Raw genomic sequence first — 17,178 nt, 5'->3', positions numbered from 1 at the left:
ACAAGCCACTCATCTGTTGAGCGTGGCAGAATTGATGGATGGAGCTGGAGAGGAGGTGGGGTGGGGAGGTGAGGGGGCCTTGTGGAGGACAGAGGCCGGCTGGACCTGCCCAAACGAGTGTAGTTGGATCCTATAGAGGGTACATCGATAGTCATGTCAGGGTTGAGTTATGGCGCCAGTCCCCCAGCAGGGTGTAGGGGGTGTGTGAAGCAGACACAGTGATGGATGAAGACTAGTCTGTGGCCCCAAAGATGCTCTAAAAGGTCTTGATCAGGGGTTTTCAAACCTGTCTTAGAGGCCCCCCGCATTGGACATTACATACATCTACCTCATTTACACCTGATTCGACTCATCTGCTCATATTGAGACTGCTAGACTCAAATTGGATGTATCCAATAATGCCGAGTTCAGACTGCACAATTTTTAAAGTAGTCGTGTGACAGATATTTTCACACTGCATGACTATCTGGGCTAGCGTTTTGTCGTTGCTGTCTTTGGTGACAGGGGGTTTCACACTTCATGACTTCAGAACTATGTTTCACAAGCAAACTGGAAGTGCTGGAAGTGACATGCACTGTGAGGTCATGTAGTATATCTTTTATTATTAACTACATAATGAGAAAGAAGCCTTTAGTGGGGAAGAAAAGGTACTTACCTTGCTCACCTGGCCTTTGAAGGGAATGAGCAATTTCTCCTCAACTTTTTTCTTTGTCGATCCGGTTGTAGTATTGCTCAGATGACACATCAAACAGACACAGGTGCTCCTCCCAAAATTGCCTGTTTTAATTTCCCGGGTCCAAATAGACCAAAAAGAAGCCTTTTTAACTTCTTCCCCAACCTCCCGATGGCCTGCAGCCGCAGATACTGACACTAGTGGATGCTGCTCTCTCATTGGCTCATCTCTCACAGACAGCTCTGGATACTTAGCATGCCAAATATCTCACAGACCTCTGCGACTCATTGGCGATTCAGATGGAGTCTTTGATAGTTCATAGTGTGTGATTGTTAATCACTTGAAGGAGCAGCCTGTGATTTCGGACATTTGTCTACAATTTCTCAAAACCTGTTGGCAAGTCAAAATTGGAGCTAAAATCATGCAGTCTGAACTCCGCAAAAGGGGAAAAAAATGCAAACTGCTGGTGGGCCTCCAGAATCAGTTGCGTCATTTCGATTCCATTTGCAAGTCCTCTCCTGTTCATAAAAGAGTAAAGAATCCATCAGATCCATATTTCAGAACCTCAGGGGATGTAGTAGGTCATATGGGTACTTCTCATATATAGTAAGAATTAGGACATTCTACTCGCTCACATACAGTAGTATATGATAGGCAATTACGGAATTTTGGAAGCAGCATAAGTTCTTGATTAGGGTTGCATGATACTGGATTTCGGTACCAATCAATACTAAAATTTTAGCGGATTAGTGAATCGCTCGTATGTTACCTTATACCGACATGACTTTGAATTGCTCCAGTGTCCCTGTATCTGTGGTTACGCTCAGTAAACATCGGTGAGTTCGATGAACTGATAACCTTCATGGCCAATCACAATCATTTCTGTTGAGTACGTGAACACAATGGCAAATCAGCGCTGTTTAAGAACGTGCTCAGTACCGCTTAAGTGTTAGCAGAAATTGGACATTTTTAAAACTTCAGTATCGATTGGTACTGAATTCAAGTATCATGACGACCCTGTTCTTGATATTTGTACAGTATGAGTGGGATGTTATTCAGCAATGCTATTGAAAGAGGCTGTTAATGGTGATTATTACACAGCTCTCTGAAATACTTGATTCTGTTTGGCATTTCAATGTAGTTTATTCCCAGATAACAACCATTGAAACTGATAACACAAGCTCACCTGGGTACTTAACATATTCTTGACTATTAGTGAATACATTCATATTATTTATGCTTATCTTTAACGCCATTGTTATTGAATGTTTGGTCCTATCCTGCAATCTATTGTAGGCTGCATTCAGCCATTTTATTTCAGTCAGCTTTGTTTAAAGAGTTAATACATTATTATAGCTCAGATCAATGTTTTGTATTTAATGGTTTAGTTTTGTTTCAAATAGCCATGTAATAAGTGGGATAATGTACATTTAGGTGATTCCAAGCAAACAATTTTGTGTTTAACTCTTTCAGGCTCAAATTAAATTTTAGAAACAGGCAAAATCTATGCTTTTAACTGTTGCAAATCAGCAACGCCTGCCTTGAGAGGGTTAATAGACGTCTAATAGTCATCTAAACGTAGACAGCTTGGCTAAAACAAGGCTAAACTTGGGCTGTCAGTGAAAACCTAAGACATCTAAGAATAGACCAAAACTAGACTAGTCATTCACTTGACAAATTCGACAGACTTTATAAGTGCAGTCATTAAATTCTGTTTATTTGATGACTAGTCTAGTTTTGGCCTATATTATTATTAGATTATTATTAGACGTCTAATTAGATTCACTGCAGCCCAAGTTTAGCCTTGTTTTAGCCAAGACGACCTTGTTTAGACGTCTATTAGACATCTTTAAAAAACAAAAAATGCTTGCTGGGTTGTTTTCACAGATTAAATAAATTGGGCTGCTGATAAGCCAGGCTTAATTTTGTGAGAACAATCCTTTTTATACACATTATCCCTTACATAACACGCTGTGTAATGCTGACTGACCAGTCAGAATAAAATATCACATATAATGCAGTAATGTAACAATAATGTCAGTTACCCCACAGCAACAAACTGGTTAGCATGTGCCTCAAGCAAAGCCTTTGGATCTTTTATGCTTTGAGTGAAAGTGTGTAGCTAATTCTTATAAGCACTCATTGTCACGGTTGTAAATTCAGTCACCTTCTTCCACTGGTACACTCAGTGTCATGGCTTTGTTTCTAGGTGGGTCATTTAAGAACGCAGCACACATGTGAGTTTTATCTTCTGTGTGCCTTAGGCATGGGATTTTCAGCCAACGGTCCATGGCCATGATGTCTGAGGCCAAGACCAGCGGCTTAACGGCTTGGTATGTCACAGCCTTAAGCCAGAATGATCCAAATTGTTAAAGCAGTCTCAACTTAACTAGCCATTTTTCCGATTAATATTGTGGAGACAGCAAGCACGTCCCCACTGACTCTTCAGTCCAGTTTCCACAGCTGGACACTCCAGCATTCAATAGCTCTTTGAAGACAACTTGAAGCACTATGTGAGTGCACAAATACTGGCCCCAAGCCAAGCCACTCTTGTGTGCGAGCAGCCTGGTGCAGTTGAAAGGCCCTTTAGCCTGCTTCCTCAACACACTATTCATCCTGGGAGGCATAGACCAGCACCCCAGAGAGCACCCATGGATAACCTGGACAGTGTCTTATCCTAACCTTCAAACGTCTTGCTGGGAGAGAGAGTCAATGTCACTGCAACAAAGGCACATGTGAGGAAGAGTCTGGCCCTCAGAAGCTCGGGCCCACTAATTGACGGCTTGAGGGAGTGGAAGCAACATAGACAGAGAGGGAGAAAGAAAGATATGAAAGCCGCTAAACCCACCCCACTAAACTATTCCTCCCGGCGTATACAGACTTAAAATGCGAGCTTGCTTTTTTATTTGCTTTTTCTTCTTTTCATGTGTTCAACTTTTTGTGCGTTGTCCATTCCTCCTTTTTCTGTAAATAGTAAACCCGATAAGCTTTTGAAATCACTTATTTACCCTCTCTCCTGTCCCTTTGAGAAACTACTCTCCAAGTTTGGAGCGCAACAATCAATTACCGCTGGGCCTTAGAACATGGAGATGAATTTGAGTCTGGTTAACTTTTTAACGCCTTGCTAATGTGGTCGTGGCCCTGCGTGCACACAAACATGATACCGCAGCGGCCCCAGTTAACACTGCATTGTACGCTAATGGTCACAGAGGGCCCAAGGCCAATATTTAATTGCTGGGACCAAGCATAGCGAAAAAGGCGATAAACCAATTAATCCTCTGTGTTTCACCTCCAGTGTGGGGAGAGACGAGGGGGATGAGGCTTTCCTCCTGAGGGGATGCCAAGCTCCTTCACATCCAGCTGTCACCTAGATCAGCTCATCATTCATGTTTTGGGAAACAAAACATTGCAGCTTGCAAATGAGGGCGTTTGATTGGAGTTGGATTGGGAGTAACAAAGATTTTTCTCAATCTCTCTGACAGACTGATTATGGGATGGACTGAGATTCAAGACATTTTAGGGTAGCTGTTGCTAAATTGCCTGAAAATAGGGGTATACTGTATGTCTGTGCATGTGCACTAAAACTGTTCATTGTTTTTTTTCTTTGGTGTAAACAAATGTAGTTGAGTCATGTTTACTAATAATAATAAGTAAAGGATAATGTACATCCAGCCAATAAACCACGACCGGCTAATCAAAACCTTGTATCACCCTAAAGTGAATTTTTTTGTGATGCTTCAAGTAATTAACTGTAAACAATAAATTTATATGTTAGCATTTTAGACTAAATGAATAAACTGCTAAAGTATATAAACATACAGAACAGTCATACAATTTTTTACACAACATTTCAACACATTCATTTTTATAATTTTTTTATTATATTAAAGTCCATTACAATATGCAAACCTATGTCCTGATGCGATGACAAAAACAGCCACACTAAAACTTCTGCAACACAAACTTCCATCTCAGAAAAGACTAAACAAAATAAAACCTCATAGTTTCCTAAACACAACAGTATCTTTTAGAGAATGATCTTTTTATTTCCCTGAGTTTGACATGACTCAGACGCAAATTAATTATTTTGCTGGTTATTCCAGCAGTATTTTGGAGGGTCACCTCTGACACAGCCTGCCTTGCTCTTTGAATGAACACTCCCTGCATGTATAGATACTGATGCTTTCATTTTTATCACTAACCACTACCTATAATTCCACTTTTTTCATATTTGCCGATATCAAAAACTTACATTTTAAGTACTTGATAATACCGATACTTTCATTTTTAGCACTCACCTTTACAGATACCTTGAGTTTTAGTACTTGCCGATATTGATGCTTTAATTTTTATTACTTGCTATACCTGTACTTTTATTTTTAATACTCACTGATATTGTATTTAAAATTTTTTGTAGCATTTGCTAGTACTTAGTACTTGCTGATATTGCTACTTGTATATTTGCACATACCAATAATTGTATTTTAATTTCATTTGTAGTTGAAAAAAAACACTGGTGCAATTATATATATATATATATATATATATATATATATATATATATATATATATATATATATATATATATATATATATATATATATATATATATATATATATATATATATATATTTACTATTAATATCAATGTAATTTAAATAAACACTAAATCAATATCAAACTCAATATTTTTTAACCCCACACAGACCTGCATCTCAGTGACAATGTAGTGCTGAAAACAATAAACCCGTATAGTGTCCTAAATGCAAAAGTATCTTTTAGAGAATTATTTTATTATTTCTTTGACTCTGACATGGCTCAGACTTTATTGGGACCCAAATTTACACTATTCCAGTGGTATTTGGATGGTCACCTTTGTTAAACAAGACCCTGCATGTATCGATATCGAAATTTTTATTTTTACTATTCACCGATACCTATGCTTACACTTCTTTGTACTTGCTGATATCAATACATGCTGATACAAATATTGTTTCTTTTATTTTTAGTACGTTATACCGATATATTCATTTTTAAATTTGCTTTAAATTTGGTACTCACAAACACCGATACTTAAAATTGTATCACTCATCTTTAGACATACATTCAGTTTTATAACTTGCAGATATTGCTACTTTCTTTATCGCAAATACAGATATTTGTATTTTATTTTAATTTGTAGTTACAAAAAACACTGATACAATACAATTGTTCTTAGGGTTTTAACTACTGGAATCAATATCATTTAAATAAACACAGAATCAAAACCAGAATCAATATTTTAACCCTACACAGTAACAGTGCAGGGCTGAACATACAGTATAGAGCCTTATATTCTCCTAAATGCAACAGTATCTTTTTGAGAATGATTTTATTATTTTATTTAATCTGACATGGGTCAGAGTTTGCTAGGACCCAAATTTACAAACCAATTTGACATTATTTGGATGCTCTCCGCTGACACCACCTGCCTGCTGTTCTGAATGCATTAATACCGACACATTCATTTTTAGCACTTACCAATACCTATGCTTCCACTTTTTGGTACTTGCTGAAATCTATACTTTAATTTTAAAGTACTTGCCGATACTAATCTTTTTGTTTTTGTTATTTGTTATACAGATACTTTCATTTTTAGTATTCATGAACTACTTTAGTTTTTTAGTAGTCCCTAACAAAATTTAAAATGCAGTACTCACAAATGCCGATACCTAAATTTTTTGTATTCGCCGATACTTATACTTTCAATTTTTGTACTTGCTGATATCAATACTTACATTTTGAAGTACTTGCCGATTCTAATTTTTTCTTTTTTTTCCCCGCTTTTATAACGATACTTTTATTTTTAGTATTCACCAAATACTTTCATTTTTTTTAGTTTTTGCCAGTATCAATATTTAAATGAAGTACTCACAAATATTGATACTTTCAGTTTTATCACTCACCTTTACATATACTTTCAGCTTTATTACTTGCCGATACTGATTCTTTAAATTTTAGAACTTGTTATACCGAAACTTTAATTTTTAGTATTCACCAAATTTTCTAATTTTTTAGTCCTTGCCAATATCGGTATTTAAATTAGGTTCTCACAAATGCCCATACTTTCATTTTTATCATTTACTTTTAGACATACTTTCAGTATTGTTATTTGCCGATACTGATTTTTTAATTTTTAGTGCTTGTTATACTCATACTTTCATTTGTAGTATTCACCAAAGACTTTCATATTTTAGTTCTTGCCAATATCGATATTTAATTTAGGTACTTACCAATACCGATACTTTTATTTTTATCACTTACCTTTAGACATATTTTCGGTTTTAGTACTTGCCGATATTGATTCTTTAACTTTTATTACTTGTTATACCTATACATACATTTTTGTATTCACCAAATACTTTCATTTTTTAGTCCCTGCCGATATCAATATTTAAAGTCGGTACTTTCATTTTTATCACTCATCTTTATACAAACTTTTTATTTTATCACTCATCTTTATACAAACTTTCAGTTTTAGTACTTGCCGATACAGATACTTGTATTTTAATTTAACATACAATTATATATTCCTTAGGGTTTTAACTATTGATACAAATATAGCTCAAATAAACAATAAATCATTCTCAAAATCAACATTTTTCCTCCACACAGACTTCAGTGGCCAGGCAGGACTGAACACAATAAAACTCTCTTAGTCCCCTAAATGCGACAGTATCTTTTCCGATTCATCCAACATGGCTCAGACCTTATTTTGACCCAAACTTATAGATTTATTCCAGCAGTATTTGGAGCATCACCTCTGACACCGCCTGCCTCCCCTGTGGTAGGAGCATGTCCTGCAGGCCGTGAGCCCGATTAGGAGTGTTAACGGCGTGAAAGTGTCACTCGCGTGGCGCAAAGAGCAAGAGGACGATCTTCCTGACCTTTGTTTTGATTTAAAAATCAAACGAGTGCCAGCGGTGGGCCGAGGGAGTGCCTGGCACAGGGTTGATGGGTTGACCTCTGACCCCCGGGGCCGTGTTGAGGGAACATTGGCTGGGTTTTGCCCCTGAATGTCAGGCCCCTGGGCAGCAGACCCTCACAGGCTTGGTAATGATTTATGGGGCAGGGGTGTCATTGATGGCCACTCGGCCCTGGGGAGGCACTAAATGGTAGTTTTGACAGTGCTGAAAGCAGAGGTTAAAGGTGATCAATAACATGGCTGGTGAGGAGGAGAAGGAGAGAGGGAGAGAGGGATGTAGGCTGTTTTAAATGCTTGCACTCATTATTTGCCTTTCTCTTTTGTGTCTTGTGTTCAGACGGAGAGAGGTGGATGAGTGGGCACATTTCACTGACGGATAGTGGACATTAGCATCTGTCTGCTTTCTGTTTGTTCTCTGCGCCTCTGCTGTCTGTGATTACCTCTATTGTCCACTATTTAGTCACTGTAGAATAATGTCTTTTAGTCACTTCATCAGCACTGTGCACAAATTACAATGACCTTGTGTAGACGGAAAAGAGAATTGTGCCATTAGCCATTTCTAGCTGATCTGATGAGCAGTCATTACTTTTAATGGTGTAACCTGATGTGAACCACATGGTGAACTAAATATATATATAATTATATATATATATATATATATATATTCAGTTCACCATGTGCATTTTCAAAGTTGTATTTGTCAGTCAATCTAATTTTTATAAAATTAGTTAAAAACAAATTTACCATTTTCCTCAATTTTTAAAAACACTAAATTTAGGGTGGCGTGGTGGTGTCACCTCACAGCAAGAAGGCCCCTGGTTCGAGTCTCGCCTTAGTCAGTTGCCATTTCTGTGTGGGAGGGCATTGACTGTTTAAAACATATGCTGGATAAGTTGACGGTTCATTCCGCTGTGGCAACCCCAGTTTGTTAAAAGGACGAAGCCGAAAAAAAAATAAATGAATGAATAAATTAAAAACACAAAATTTTATGTAATTTTTAAAATGTTTATTTTAAAAAGCATTCATTATTCATTAATAAATAAATGTATAAATTCTACTTTTTAAAAATACGATTAAAATGTTTTAAAATGTATTATATTTATAATAAAATATTATTATACTTATTTTGTGATTATTATTGAATAATAAAAGTAAAATAATATTTTTAAAATACTTTTAAAGTTTTATAAAATCTTTATAAAAATGTTTTTTTTTTGCAAAAAAAATTATAATGGCATAAAAACATTTTTAAAAACATAAATAATAATAATAATAATAATTTTCTAAAAAAAATATTATATTATATTTTTATTTTGATCTTAAACCAACACAGAGCAATACAAAAAGCAACAACAATTATAAAGACAAAATGGTTTAAAACCATTATTACATCAATTCCTCCAGTTTTATACATAGGTTAACAATGTTACACATATATTTCTAGGCCATTGGGCACAAGCAATATAGTTATCTTGCAGACAATGACAGGGGTATACCTCTAAACTGTTATCCTTGGCATGTGACAGATAATTAAAAAAGGGGTTCCTGGTGGCTTCGAAGCCAGCAATGTTATCAGAAAGATTGTGTTAAGTCTCTCTAAATGTACACTGGTAGAAAATTCTAAAAGCCAGGATTTCAAAAGTGGTTTTGAAGCCTTTTTCCATAGACAAAGAATAATTTTTTAGCTATCATTGGACAGCTTTTTTAATTTGATGACTGAACCCACAAAGTGAGTCAGACCAACCAAAAACAGCGATTGCTAGATCAGGGGCGAGATCACAAGAATAAGCCTTAGACTAGAATCTGAAAATTTTGCTTTAAAAAGTTTTGGGCATGACCAAAAAGATGTCCTTAGGAGCCTTCCGCAGGTTTACATTTGTTACATTCAGAGGAGATGGAGGGGTAGAATTTTTTAAGCTTAACCCTAGAATAATGAAGCCGATGTACTACTTTATATTGGATTAATTGGTGTCTTGAGTTTATAGAACATGCATTTATGACCTTGATAGACTTTTCCCTGTCTTCATTGGAAATTTAAATGCCTAAATCTTTCTCCACATTTTTTATGTTACAGCCTTATTCTTAAAATGGATTAAATTCATTTAGTCCCTAAAATCATACACACACAATGCCCCATAATGACAATGTGAAACAAATATATTTTTTTTAATTTTTGCAAATTTATTAAAAATAAAAAACCTGAAAAATCACATGTACATAAGTATTTACAGGCTTAGCTGTGAAGCTCTAAATTGAGCTCAGGTACATTCTGTTTCCACTGATTATTCTTGAGATGTCTCAGCAGATTGGAGTTTACCTGTGGTCAATTTTGTTAAATGGACATGATCTGAAAAGACATATGCCTGTCTATATAAGGTCCCAGGCTTGACAGTGCATGTCAAAGCACAAGCCAAGCATTAAGACAAAAGAATTGTCTGTAGACCTCCAAGACAGGATTGTCTCGGGGCACAATGCTGGGACAGGTTACAGAACACTTTTTGCCTGGAATTTACTAGAAGGGATCGGATGGGCTCTCAAACCATAAGAAACAAAATTCTCTGGTCTGATGAGACTAAAATTTAACTCATTGGAGTGAATGCCAGGTGTTACGTTTGGAGAAAACCAGGCACCGCTCAACACCACGCTAATACCATCCCTACAGTGAAGCATGGTAGTGGCAGCATCATGCTGTGGGGATGTTTTTCAGCAGCAGGAACGGAAAGACTAGTTAGGATAGAGGGAAAGATGAATGCGCAATTTACAGAGACATTCTGAATGAAAACATGCTTCAGAGTGCTCTTGACCTCAGACTGGGCAGACGGTTCATCTTCCAGCAGAACAATGACCCAAAGCACACCGCCAAAATATCAATGGAGTGGCTTCACAATAACTTGTGAATGTCCTTGAGTGGCCCAGCCATAGCCCAGACCTAAATCCTATAGAACTTCTCTTGAGAGATCTGAAAACGGCTGTACACTGTTGCTTCCCATCCAACCTGATAGAGCTTGAGAGGTCCTGCAAAGAGGAATGGGTAAAAATTCCCAAAGACAGGTGTGCCAAGTTTGTGGCATCATATTCAAAAAGACTTGAGGCTGTAACTGCTTCCAAAGGTGCATCAACAAAGTATTGAGCTAAGGCTGTGAATACTTATATACATGTGATTTTCAGGTTTTTATTTTTAATAAATTTGCAACAATTTCAAAAAATCTTTTTTAACAGTAATTATGGGGTATTGTGTGCTTATTTTGCTTTATTTTACAATAAGGCTGTAACATAAAATATGTGAAGCGCTATGAATACTTTCCGGATGCACTGTACATCACGTGAATCTGCTAATAGTAAAAAGTGGGGGATAGATGTACGAACATAGTTTCTCAGCAGTGGCGCCCCCAGAACATTTTCCTAGGGGTGGTCAAAAGAGGCCCCACCAAATCTTGGGGTGGCACACACAAAAATAATGAATTCAGAGTAATGGATTATTTTTGTTTCAGGTAAATGAAATAATATGGTTTTAATTAATTTAATAATTACTTTTATAATATTGCAATTTGTTCCTTAAAATAATTCAGCAAGTACATGTGCAAACCAAATAAAAATCAATATTTAGTTTAAAAATACTTTATATATATATATATATATATATATATATATATATATATATATATAWAWATATATATATATATATATATATATATATATATATATATATCAATGTCTTTTCAGTTATTGTTTTACATACTTTTATTGTACAGCATACAGTATATGCCATGTATTAATGAAGATTAATGAATTAATTAATAAAACAAACAAATACAACTGTAACACACAATAATTCTATACACACACTCACCATACAGACCCTAGTAATATAATTTATTCATATTCCTTTTTGAGCCACAATATTATTAATACAGCTTTTTCTATTGATGTACCTTAAAGTAAATATTAAATTGCCATTGCTGTTAATTGCAGGTTAGTGCGTGCTGTTAACATGGCTGCAATGACGATAGGGGAGGAGGAGGAGCAGTGAATCAGCCACATCATTGACACCAAACAATAAACAATAATTTAGTGGCTGCTATTTATTTGTTTATTGTATTTAGTGAATTGTGAATGTATGCAAGTACATTTAAATTAATAATATCAGCAAAATTATATTGGGGTGGCCAGAGTTTACACAGGGGTGGCCATGGCCCCTCCTCTGTTTCTCAGCCTTAGATATCTAAAATAGTTTGATGGTAAAAGATAAATTTTTTGTTTTAGCTGAGGAAATGTAGCAAATTTACCATCCATGTGCAAGTCTCTTCCATGGACCATTCCTTTACTGGACTAAATTGAAAATGTGGAGTCATTGAGTGATTGCTTAAAGGGATGATTTTTGTAAGTATATTTATTTTTATATATATTGGATAAATAGTTTTTGAAATATACAAAATGTTTATTTTAGAAAGTCACAAAAAAAAGATTATATGACATTTTTAATCAATATTAATAACAATAATAAGATTGCTGTATGAATAATATGAAAATATAATATAATTATTGTATGACTATTAATTTCTTAGGCAAAAAGCACAATTTCCTAGTACAAATATTGTTATTTTTAAAATCATTTATGTGTTTTATATTTTGTTATTCATCAGGTATTTAGTGGAAATCGTTACTACTTCCATTGTTCATGTTTCCTTTTTCTGCCTCACATCAACCTGTCACAGCTCTCAATCTCTTTGTCGCCCGTCAGTCTTTTCCTCCCTCCGCCTCAGTTTTCCCTTTCTCTCCCTCTCTCAGTTCTCCAGTCTGTTGGACTGCAGTGGATGGTTTCCATCTCGTTCTCCGACAGAGTTTGTCTCCCTCCCGTCCATAAGCAGCTCTCAGAAGTGAGCTGATTAAGATGAAGACTGGCCTGCTTTCCCTAATCACATCCCTGCATCTAAATCGTCTGTGTACATTTCTAATTACGCAGTCGCGCGCCGCGTCCTTGAGCTCAGCGGCAGGTCTCTATTTCATCTCGCTCCGTCTCGCGCTCCCTCCTTGTCTCCCCTCGTTTCATCTTTCTCATTTATTTCTTTTTGTTGTTGTTGTTGTTATTTTGGCGGTTGTGAGCCGAGGGCTCGTTTGCACATCGCTCTTCTCTCTTGTGGCACTTCTTTGGAGGGCAAAGAGGGTGGGCATGAATCAGAAGACAGAGAGAAAAGAAAAGAAGATGGTCATCAGCCTTAAGTAAAGAACTGATTTTGTGAGCAAATGCTGAATTATGTGTGTTTTTTCTTTCCTTTTTAAAGAGGAAAAACCTTCATTTGCTATGTATTATTGTAGAAGCAAGACCATTTTGCAGAATTATGGACATACAAACAATCGCGCAGAACAACAAGTGTTTGTTTACCAGGTTTATATAGTTTTTCAAAGTGCTAACTAACAATACGCCAGAGCCATTGTCTAAAAGACCCTGAGCATCTCCCAGCCCTTGTGACCTTCCTATTATTTAAGATCGTCTTCATTTAGAATTTGTCATTTTAATGTTTTTTTTTTCTTTGTTTCTTTTTTTCTAGAGCCATTTTCAGCCTTGTGATTTAAGTCTTGAAAGAGGATGGACACCACACAAAGGCCAGGTTTTGAATGTGAAGTGTTGGAGAACCTATAGCCTGACTTACACCAATGGGAGAAGATGAGGTCTTCGGGGTGAGCTTTTAATACGCGACCTTCAATAGAAGCTTTCAGCTATTGACAAAAATGACAGAGAGCTGGACATCTGTAAAGAAAGGCCATATTTAAGACAAAACAGAAGAGGATATAGAGGAATTCAACTGTCGGTTGTAGAAGTTTATTAGATTACTCTTAAAAGTTCATTCATTTATTGTCCTTAGGCTTAGTCCCTTTATTAATCAGGGGTCACCTCAGTGGAAATTACCACCAACTTTTCCAGCATATGTTTTATGCAGCGGATGCCTTTCCAGCTGCAACCCAGTACTGGAAAACATCTATACACACTTATTCACACACACTACGGCCAATTTAGTTTATTTAATCCACTCATAGCGCATGTCTTTGGACTGTGGGGGTAACCGGAGCACCCGGAGGAAACCCACATGAACACATGCAAACTCCATACAGAAATGCCAACTGACCCAGCCGGGACTCAAACCAGCCACCTTCCTGCGGTTAGGCGACAGTCCTAACCACTAAACTACAGAGTTTAAAGTTATTTAAAAAAAAAATCCAACCAAAACTGGTCGTCACTTCTTAAAAAGTAAACAAAAAAATGTTAATTGCACTGATTTGAATCTGAGAAGTAATGAATCTTTGGTTTTTACAGCAGAATAAATTAGTTTTTTTTGGTTCATAAGTTAAGTATCAAGTTTGGATGTTCTCTCTGTGTTGGCGTGGGTTTCCTCTGGGTCCTCCAGTTCCCCCCACAAGTCCAAAGACATGCGGTACAGGTGAATTGGGTAAGCTAAATTGTCCGTAGTGAATGTGTGTGAATGAGTGTGAATAGATGTTTCCCAGTGATGGGTTGTAGCTGGAAGGGCATCCGCATAAAAACATATGCTGGATAAGTTAGTGGGTCCTTCCGTTGTGGCGACCCCAGATTAATAAAGGGACTAGGCTGAAAAGAAAATGAATGAATGAATTAAAGTATCAGACAAATAGTGTATTTTCTTTTTTAATTCTAATTTGCATGAAGTAGTTAATGTTGTAGTACCATTGTAGAGAGGCTATAAGTCACTTTCCAAAACCTTTTCATTTAATGTTCCTCGGCGGTGGAAAGATCTTCCCATTCCCATACAGACTGCTGATTAGCTAATATCATTCAAACGAAAACTAAAAAAAACATCCCTGAACCCCTGTGAACTAAACCAGGACCCCTCTTCTCCCACCACCACACCACATGACAACCTCAAAACCTTCACACAGGTGAGTGGCCTTGACAAACCACCCATAGAAAATACACTCGTTTATCTTTCAAACACACTCTTTTGACACTTGTTGGACACTTGCATCAGTTTAAAACATTTGCACCAGACACGTTCTGATAATCACTAAACAACAACAACAACAACAAACTAAAACATTGCGCATTTATAAATCCAGCCACAACCCAGTATTGGGAAGTACTCATGCTAAATGCTAAATGTAAATGTATATTCAAAACTCTTTCTCTTTCCACTTGATTCTTTTGTTAGTGCTGATTATACTGCATGCTTTAACGGTTTTCACGTTGAGATTGTTAAGAAAACTAAACGCCCTCTAGTAGTGAATAATAATCACTATATTCATTTTCTGATTCTCCATTACCTGGGAAAACCAGCAACTTCTTAAATAAAATGTAGAATATTTATGTGTCTATATTAGTATTTAAATGCTACAATATAGTGTCTTAGTGAAAGGAAATGTGTTTTTTTTTTTATTTACCTTCAACAAGACCTTCACCTAGAGGAGTTTCTGCTGGGTCGTAAAGGTGAGAATGATGGCCGAATATCTCAAATTTGTTCATCTTTTCCCAATAACAAATGGGTAGAGATGAACACGGGAAGGTACATAAATTGTTTCCATCTGTTTAATTTACATTGACTATGAAGCTGAAGGAACTGTCAACTTGTCCAGCATATGTTTTACGCAGTGGATGCCCTTCCAGCCGCAACCCAACACTGGGAAACCCCCAGACACACTCCTTCTCACACACACACATACACGGCCAATTTAATTTATTCAATTCACCTATAGCGCATGTCTTTGGACTGTGGGGGAAACCGGAGCACCCAGAGGAAACCCGGGGAGAACATGCACACCCCACACAGAAATGCCTACTGACTCAGCCAGGACTTAAACCAGCGACCTTCTTGCTGTGAGGCAATCGTACTACCCAATGCGCCACCGTGATGCCCACAAAGTGTTTGTATCATCATTAATTAGAAGTGCCAACGGATATAAAATTCAATCAACATAGAGGTAAACATCATAAAAAATAACAGCAATATTATTGCATTAGAGCTTAAAAAAAGTTTATAAGGTTGAAAAATACCCAATAAAGCACCAAATATTTTAAACAACCAGGTGGGGTTAATTAAATAACTCAGCATTTTTTTAGAGTGCATGTGATCTGGATTACATTATCAGATTACAAGATTAAATACAATGATCAAAATCAGTCTAGAGTTAATTTATTGGTCACATGATAACTTAATGTTATTTAAATTGCACTTATTTCTTTGCAAATACTTATGTTTCATCGTTTACATTTTCCTGCTAATAGGTAATCAGGAAACAACGTACAAAACAGAAAGCCACTCACTGTTCTAATAACATCAGTAACTTTATTTATTTCTTGAATGCAGTGATTCTTTTTGATTGATGCTAATAGTGCAGCTGATCAGTGGTCATGGGTTAGGCGTGTGATGTCACAGCAGAGGGAAAACTGAAACAGCCGATTTTCAGGTTCTGATTTATGCATATCATTGAAGGAAGGAGTGGGTTTATTTTTAACATTATAGGATGGTTGTTCGCACATATTGAACCATCTGTGTTTGAATTTTGTATAACAGGACGCTTTAATGTTTCCAGATTTTAAATGGTAGTACTAGCACCATGGTAAAGTATGCTGTAAAAAATTAATACAAATAAAAGTAATTAATTATTTAATTTACACTTAAAATAAAAACCATGCAGTGCCTAATTATATATTGAAATGAAATTTAAATATAAGTATTCTGTTTTATTGCATTGGCAGATTTCCCCCCACTTGTTTCTATATTATTTACTATTGCTGTATTATTAACTATAGTTCTCTATTATTGATCTATTGTTTCTTAAACAAGTACAAATCTGATACAACATACATTTGTGTTAAAGAGAAACTGCCTCTAGTAGATATATATAAACACTCCTTCAGATCACTAAATTTGAACCATTTGACAGCAAGACATTCTCAATCTTTCAAAGTATAATAAAGGTTTGTAGGATCGCATAATCTTAGTAAAAATGTAAATAGAAATAATAAGTACAAATCACAGTTTACATTTATTCTGACATAAGTGCTTATGCTAAATGACAAAGCATTATTTATCTCATATTTTGACATTTTAATATTATAATTTGAAAAGTGGGCAGCACGGTGGCTCAGTGGTTCACACTGTCGCCTCACGGCAAGAAGGTCGCTGGTTCAATTCCCTACATGGCCAGTTGGCATTTCTATGTGGAAATTTGCATGTTCTCCCTGTATTGGCGTGGTTATCCTCTGGGTGCTCCTGTTACCCCCACAGTCCAAAGACATGCTCTATAGGTGAATTGGAGAAAATAAATTGGCATTAGTTGAAGAGTGTGTATGGATGTTTCCCAATACTGGGTTGTGGCTGGAAGGGCATCCGCTGAGTAAAACATATGCTGGAATAGTTGGCGGTTCATTCTGCTGTGGCAACCTCTGAAACAGAGACTGTTATTCCAAACATTTCATAGACATATACTTAACCTATCTATCTATCTATCTATCTATCTATCTATCTATCTATCTATCTATCTATCTATCTATCTATCTATCTATCTATCT

General features: G+C 36.3%; 1 long non-coding RNA gene across 1 annotated transcript in view; it reads right to left on the bottom strand.

Moving 5' to 3' along the window:
• Positions 1 to 664: 664 nt before the first annotated feature.
• Positions 665 to 17,178, bottom strand: part of LOC141378231 (uncharacterized) — a 230,306-nt gene continuing 213,792 nt past the window's right edge. Inside the window, exon 3 of the long non-coding RNA XR_012392236.1 lies at positions 665 to 1,191. This is a non-coding gene — a long non-coding RNA (uncharacterized lncRNA). The remainder of the gene's footprint in view (positions 1,192 to 17,178) is intronic.

This window comes from Danio rerio, chromosome 16, assembly GCF_049306965.1.
Source record: "Danio rerio strain Tuebingen ecotype United States chromosome 16, GRCz12tu, whole genome shotgun sequence".
NCBI classification, from domain to species: Eukaryota; Metazoa; Chordata; class Actinopteri; order Cypriniformes; family Danionidae; genus Danio; species Danio rerio.
Note: the sequence above shows the minus strand (reverse complement) of the source record. Positions and strands in the feature narration are given on the sequence as shown.